General features: G+C 48.9%; 1 protein-coding gene across 6 annotated transcripts in view; it reads left to right on the top strand.

The window, feature by feature from the left end:
• The first annotated feature begins 4,411 nt into the window (after window positions 1-4,411).
• Window positions 4,412-7,516, top strand: part of MIB2 (MIB E3 ubiquitin protein ligase 2) — a 50,735-nt gene continuing 47,630 nt past the window's right edge. For 5 of the 6 annotated variants that reach the window (XR_015260833.1, XR_015260832.1, XR_015260831.1 and 2 more), the window contains exons 1-2: window positions 4,412-4,529; window positions 4,857-4,978. The gene's annotated coding sequence lies outside the window, so the exon portion shown is untranslated. Of the gene's footprint in view, window positions 4,530-4,856; window positions 4,979-5,711; window positions 5,799-7,516 lie in introns of all 6 variants that reach the window. The other variant, XM_086764487.1, reaches the window with a different exon arrangement.

Here is a 7,516-nt window from a genome sequence, read left to right as displayed (position 1 = left end):
ACCAGCTCAGAACTCTTAAAGTACTATTGCTCATTTGCCTCCCTCCCTGCACACACACCGGAGGCTGAATTTGGAAATAAATTCTGCAGAAGTGCTTGCTGCTCCCATAGATCCTGTGGCTGTACACACAAACAGCCAATTTAGCATACAGGCACTCAACTCCTGCACAAAAAATGCATGTTCTAGGCAACGCTGCCTGCAAATTCAACCTCAAGGAGCAATTATAGTCACATAAACTCTGTTTCTTACAACATACTACATAACGAGCCTCCTGGAAAGTGACTCTCCTGAACCTGTTTATATGATTTAGACAAGAAAAAAAAAGCTCCTTTAGGGCAAACTAATTCAAGCCCCTCTTCTCCAGATGATGAGGGACTGTTGACGGTTAGTACGCTGCCTGTTAGACCTAGTTCTACAGTGTGCTGTCAAATACCCTGAGGAACACAGCACAGGACAATTACGCTGATACGCAAGCTTTTAATCTCTGAAGCTCTGCCAGCTACTCCTCTCCTTCCCTGCTCCTTGTTTCTTTGCCTGCTTTTCCGTTACCATTGGCCTGCCCTCCCTACCTCCAATTCAGCAGAGGTACACTGCAGTATCTCCCACTCCTTGCAGCGGTTTGCTCCCACCAGACTTCCTATCCTGGCATATGGATAGGAAAGAGTGAGAGGTGTAAGGGATTGGCAACCCACTGAATCTCTTCCCTGGGCACCCGCTGCCCCACAAGGACAGTCAGGAGCGGAGAGTGGACTCTTCTGAAGGGGGAAAGAGGGAAGCAGCGAATGTTCAGCATTACAATGCCTCCTTCAACAGCCTGGAAAACTCAGATGGTCCTACAGCAAAGATGTAATGTCCTTTCTGATGAATCTCCCGGAGTCTGCACTGGCACCAGGATTTCATGCTGCTGCATGAGCCAACAATTGCAAAGATCTCTAAACCTGGACTTGCAAGCGGCTCCCAGCGTTCGTTAAGGACTGGAAGGGTGGGGCTGCTTTGTGCGTGTTTACTTTTAAAAATTAACACAGCTTTAAGGAAGGATCTGTCAACATTTACAGGAGGAGAACTATTCCATAAAAAGATCATGTATACCCTGCACTAAGTACAGCCGGAGAGGCACAAGAACCTCATTCCCCCTTGGTGCAGGGAGGTACAGTGCCAAACGTTCACTTACAGCCACACAGAACTTGACCTCAGGTACATGAGTAAGTAAATAATTGCAGCGGCATTGAAAAGGAGAATTTGTTTTCTCGTCTACTCTGTGGCTGGGACCAGATTCATCACTGCTGTAATCCCACTGGTTTCACTGCAGTCACACTCTGGGATTTTGAAAGCTACATTAATGCAGCAGGACGCTGCACTCACAGGCTTTCCCAAGCATTAGCATTCTGATGTGGGAGAGTCTGATTCATTCCGTAATACAGCACTGAGATTTTTAAAATAATAAAGAAGCAAAGATGCCTGCTGTCAGCATTGCTAGCTAATTATAGCAGCATAGACTTCCCTTGCAGAATTCCATACGCCGTATTCATCTGGCACAATCAACCAAATTAAAGAGGGAAGGCTGAGAAGACATTTCTGATTTTGAAATCTTCTAACCCTAAAGTTAGAAATAGGAAAAATGACTGAATGGCATTTTTTTCACACAGCTTTTTGTCGTGCCTCTAGATGTGCTTCTGTTGAATGAGGCTCTGAGCAACCTGCTCTGGTTGGAGATGTCCCTGCTCCTTGCAGGGGGGTTGGACTCCCCTGTCCAACCTAATGCTCCCTTCCGACCCATACCATTTCATGATTCCTCAAAGTTAATTCCCAAAGCTGAGTATTGGATGTTGGTCACTTTCTGGCTTGTTCTGAGACTCAGCTGAGCTAGAAATACTGTTCAGTTTTCTACAAAAAGTGGAAGCCACACATATCCTTTCTGCTCTGTCCAGGTCATTGCCTGTGAAGGCAGTGCCACAAGGTGTAATTGTAACATCAGTGCACATTTGCCGCCTGTGAGCCAGGGAAAACTGCCACTTGCTGGCTTTGCTTTTAAGGAGAGAATTCTCTAAACCACTCTTTCCACATACAAATTCCCGTATTAAGCATGCAAAATAGGCACTGCAGGACATAGTTGTTGAGGAAAGTGTCCTTCTTATACCTGACCTGAAGGCATATTTTGGACAGCCGATTTACCCCTCAGCAGTCAATAGTTTTTTTTTTTTTCCATCTACTGTTCAATCACCTTCAAAGATTTCTAGATTTGCAATGATTTTTTTTTTTAATAAAATTATCTGGAGAAAAACCAACCTGACTTAACACTTAACTTAGAGTCTGGATGTGCAAGTTCACATGTCTACAAGAAGCATGGGCAAAAGTAAAGCCTTACTTATCTTGATATTTATCAAGTAAACACAAAAGAAGCTACCCTAAATGTGAACAGATCTTTTCAGGCAATTGATGTTGGCGGTACTCACCTGTCTCTAATGTATTTCTGTGTTTATACTTACACATAAATCCGCCTGCTAAAAAGTGAGCTGAGGGAGGGAGCATCAGTGCATGCTTACATCCCCCTCACCACGTTCCCAAATCCTTCACAGTGCTCATTCTCCATCTCCTGGCCAAAGGGTAAAATGCAGTGCGGTTCTGGTCAGAGCCACGTCGGATTCAATTCACTCATTTTCACATTCACGTTTTCACAATCACCCCAACGTGTGCGTTTATGTGGCCCGGCCAAAATCACTTTTACGCAACGCAGAGGACAAGGGGCACCGAGTCCTCCTATCTGGCTTTTATCAAATGGCAAGGACAAGCTTGGGTTTGTACAGGTCCTTTGTACCCTGTAGGCATAAAAGTTACAGTCACTGCTACTGTGCTGTGACACTCTGTCGCAGAATTTTGCTCTCTTCAGTCTTCGTAAGCCCTAGGCAGCTCTGCTGCCTGGTGTCTTTGTTTCCTCCTTCTGAGTTTTAGGGCTCTAGGCAGTATTCCTGATGGGACAGTGGGAAAAGGAATGGCACATGTGATTTTTTTTATGACCTTGCTGCCGTATTGCTGTTGTGAGCACAGGGTCTTAACGCTGGCGAGTTCTGTGCTGTGGCCTTACCACACTGCAGGCCTTCTGGGTCTGGCACAAACATAGTACTCAGTTTTACTGCTGTGAACGCTACTCTTCGCTACCAATGCAGGCCACCCTTTTCACCCTTGTTCTGCCATGCCAGTCTACATTAGCCAAGACTAAATGCAAACCAGAATTCCGATCCGTCAGCTTCAACAAAGCCATGCCACCGAGTGACAGAACGGGACAGGCAAGCTTAAACAGAGCGCTTACAAGATGTCTCTGACCTCAGCAGACGCCGTCAGTAGAGCGTGTCCTACCCCAGACACAAGGGATTCACAGCAACAGTATCATCAGTATCGGGAGCAGAGAGACAATACAAATTTGTAAGTTTCCTCTGCCTCTGTGAAGAGGAAGTCATTATAGAAGTAGTAATATCTTATGCTTTTAGATTCACATATTCTGATTCATGCATCTTGGCATACCCACAGGAAGAGGGTAGATTTAGATTAGATAAAAGGAAGACGTTATTTACTGTGAGGGTGGCGAGGCACTGGCACAGGTTGCCCAGAGAGGCAGTGGGTGCCCCATCCCTGGAAGTGTTCCAGGCCAGGTTGGCCGGGGCTCTGAGCAACCTGATCCGGTTGGAGATGTCCCTGCTCCTGGCAGGGGGTTGGACTGGGTGGGTTTTAAAGGTCCCTTCCAACCCAAACCATTCTGTGATTTAAGCCACCAATGATCCCATGCAGACAGTATCTGAGCTGGGATCTTGCAAAAAAGACATCCTTGGCAGAAGGCTGCCCAGCAAACTGAGGCTTTCAGAGCCCTCCTGGCTAGCTGCCGAAAACAGGACAGCGCCTTGCAAGGAGTAACACTGAATCCCCAAACCTGCCTCACAGTGGACAAAGTTATCCTAAGAGCATCCCAAAAACCACTCAAACGTTTAAAAAAAAAGAGCGTCCTGGTGTGGATCCTGCATATTTTCACTCCCGCGGGTTTCAATGCCCATTTTGCCGGTGCAGGAAAAAAAAAACAACACAGGAATCGATCACAAATATTTATTATCCTCGACACCACCAAGGCGGCAGGCGAATCAGAAACACCGAGCTCGGGCAGCCCGCCGTGGCAGGAGAGCAGCGGCCCTGCCCGGCAGGAAGGCGGGGCGAAGCCGCGGGCCTCGCCCCGGACCCACCGCAGGCCCTGCCACCTCCAGCCGGGGCCCGCACCGCCCCAACCCGCAGGCCCCGCGGCCGGGTCCAGGCCGGGCCGCGCCGCGGGGGCCTCCCGGGATTTGTAGTCGGCGGCGGCCCGCGGGCGGCGAGCGGGGCGGGCGGAGAACTACCTCTCCCGGCATGCCCCGCCGGCTGTCACCGGGCGGCGAGAGGCCTGGGCGGGGCGGGCGGCCCCGGGGGAGTGGGGTCGAGCGGCGCCGCTGCAGCAGCAGCACCCGCGGGGCGGCCGGGCGCGGCCCGGCTCCTCGGCCGCTTCCCCGGGGGTAAGAAGAGAGCGGGGCCGGGGCTGCCTCTGGGCGGTGGAGGGGGGGTGCGAGAGTGCCTCACGGCCTGGGCGGCGCTGAGGGCCCCGGGGGCGGAGGGTCTCTGGGTGCCGCTGGCGGGCAGGGCCTGCGGCGGCCGGGTTCAGGCGGGGAGCCCGGGAGCGGGGAGGTGCCTCCGCCGAGGGGGCCGCGGCCGGGCGGGAGCCCGCCTGTGCCGCCGCTGGACCTGGGTCTGGCACGGCCGAGGTCTCGAGTGGGGAAGGAGGCGGTGGCCGCAGCGATGGGGCCCACCTGAGCCGCCCCTCGGATGTTCTGCTGTCTCCCTAGGCCGCTGCAGTGGGTGTGCTGCGCCGAGAATGAATGAGGGAAGGAAGCAAACGCAGCCCTTGCCTAAGGACAGTGGCTTTCGGGAGGGTTGTCTGCATTTTGTTCTTTCTCAGCTCAGTCAGGTAGGTGCCTATTTTTTTTTTCCATTTTTGTTCCTTGGGCTAAGCTGGGAGTAGGTGTGTTCTCAGTGACGAGTTTTCTTTCTGACACACTTAGCCAGGGTTGAGCCCGTAGTGGGGTGTGTGTGCTTCCTCCTGCTCCATTTTTATTTCTTTTCCTCGGGATGGCGAGTGCTGCCTGCCCTGGAGGCTGTGAGCACACATCCTGTTTTCCTGTTCTGAAACAGGTACTGCAGGTAAGTCCTTACTTGCTAAGGTGAGAGCTGAGTGCTGAAACATCGGCAGTGATTCCTGCTGGGCATCTTGTACCGCAGCATGTGCCGTATGCCGAATATAACTCGGAACTGAAGCACATGTGGCTTTTTCTCTCCTGTGTTTCTATGATATTTGCAGTCTTCCTGAGCTGAGGAGGAGTCATGTGTTTGTTCTGATTTCCCTGCAGACACTCAACTCCAGAACTTACTTTCTGAATGTAACACATTCTAATTGCTGCCTCACTTAGAAGCAAGTGAGCTCTGGCTCACCTTCATGGAGGTCACTTGAGCTTGGCTTTACTACTCAATCATCTCTCTTTTTGGCTAAGAGCCTCTTTACATCCTCTGCAGTTCTCTGTTGCTATAGGAGGCGTTTATCTGGCTCAAATGGGATACCATTCTTATTTCTCCTCTGTTTAACAGCTCCTTGGTTTCCTAAAACTACTTCCTACGACGAACAATGCAGTTGTTCATCATTCTAGGTCCTTCCTCCATACCTGATTACCTGTTGAATGTTTTATCCGTGGTTTCAGATATAGATGGGTGAATTGTCAAGGGACACGGTACCTGTAAGTAACTCACATTGTTATGATTGGAATTATATTGTGTGTCATGTTGATAACAGAAATAGAAAACTTCAATAGCCTTGGCAGAGCTAGAGAAGTTCTTGCCCTGTTTTGAGCTTTGCGTTCCGCTCTGACTTACAGGTGTTTAAGCTTGTCTCTGGAGCAGCTACCTTCGTTTGGGCAGATGACTGTGCCCTTCGAGAAGTTCTTCCTTAAGGCAGCCAAGTAACAGGGCAGTGGGTTGAGTGTCAGGTGACTCACGCTGTAGTCCCAGCTCTATCACTGGTGTTGTCTTCAGTACTTCGTGCCTGGTTTCCGTACTAACCATGTCTCTTTCCGTGGTGGAAGGACATGAGTTCATTTAGGACTGGCAAGTGTGCCTGCGATATGTGTAAGTTACCTAATTGTCATTTAACAGCGTCACTCCCAGTTCTGTTTTCTTGAATAATTATTCTCTTTTTAGGCTTAAAAAAAGGTGAATATGTTTCCTGTCCCTTTCTCTTTGCACAGCATACCTCGCTGAGTCACTGACATGGGAAGAATCTTCATAATTGTATGATATTTGGGTTGGCTTAGTTCTCTGTTTATTATGATATTGCTGTATAGCTTCGTATGTTTTGACATTTATTTTGGATGTGTGTGTGAAACTCTGTGACTGTGAGAATCCTGTGCCAAATTAGCGTATGAAGAATTTTCCTGCTTTGGTCTGCAGTGGCTGGGATTGTTTGGAAGAATTGGGAGTCCGTGCATAGCCTTTTTCCACTAAAACTTTGACAAACGTCTTGTAAGTTGCAAAAACTGTGAAAGTACTGCAAGTATGGTGGTTGCAATTGTCTCCTCCTGTTTTTACTTGGAAAGGCGTACGCCCACACCTTTCTAAGCTACCTTGATCAACAACTGTGTGGCTACATGACCACCATGGGCTCTTCAGAGCTGTGACCTCTGAAACAAGCTCCTCTCTTGCCTTGCTTTCATGTAGCGTTAGTATTGATTGCTTGCAGAGACCAGTCTTGGTTGTCTGTGGGTTTGCTGAAGTTGAAGGCTCTCTCCAATTTGATAATTGAGCTCTCCTAGGTCATGTTGCCCCTGCCTGCCTGTTCCCATCAAATCTGTTTGCCTTGCTCATCATCTCTGATACAGAACTGCTCCTGGGCTCTGGCAGAATTCAGGGTCATGTTGAACGTGACCATACCACTTGTGACAGTACTGATCATGCCCTTTCATGTTGAGCTGCTGTTTTCCAGGGATCCAGGAATAGAATACAAAGTCCTATGAGCAGACTATTTGAGTCCTGGTTGTTTTCAAGGATTCTGATTCATGGCTTATCGAGGGCGTTTATGGAGGGGCTGAGGTGTTGTGATAGAGTGTGCTTAGAGGGAGACAATACAACTTTTGGTATGCTCTCACTAGAAGCTCTGATTGGAGCGAGGTCATTGGATGCTCTTCTCTCCTTAAGCAAAGAATGAGAAAGTGGAGTTTCTTGGGAGACTTAGAGTATTTAAATTTTTTTTCTCCCTCTGTAATGAGAGCTGTAGTGGTGTTTGAAATTTCCGAGAATAGGAAACAAGTTGGGTTGGGTTTTTTTCTTTCTTTTTTTTTTCTTTTTCTTTCTTTCTTTCCCCTGCCTGTGGCTAATATGGGCCAAGCTGTGGAGAACAGAACTTGGAGCTAGGATATGTGAGCTTTGTTCCTGGCTCTGCCACCAGTTCCATATATAGCTA

The sequence above is a fragment of the Chlamydotis macqueenii genome, chromosome 21 (assembly GCF_036417535.1).
Source record: "Chlamydotis macqueenii isolate bChlMac1 chromosome 21, bChlMac1.mat, whole genome shotgun sequence".
Taxonomy (NCBI): Eukaryota; Metazoa; Chordata; class Aves; order Otidiformes; family Otididae; genus Chlamydotis; species Chlamydotis macqueenii.
Note: the sequence above shows the minus strand (reverse complement) of the source record. Positions and strands in the feature narration are given on the sequence as shown.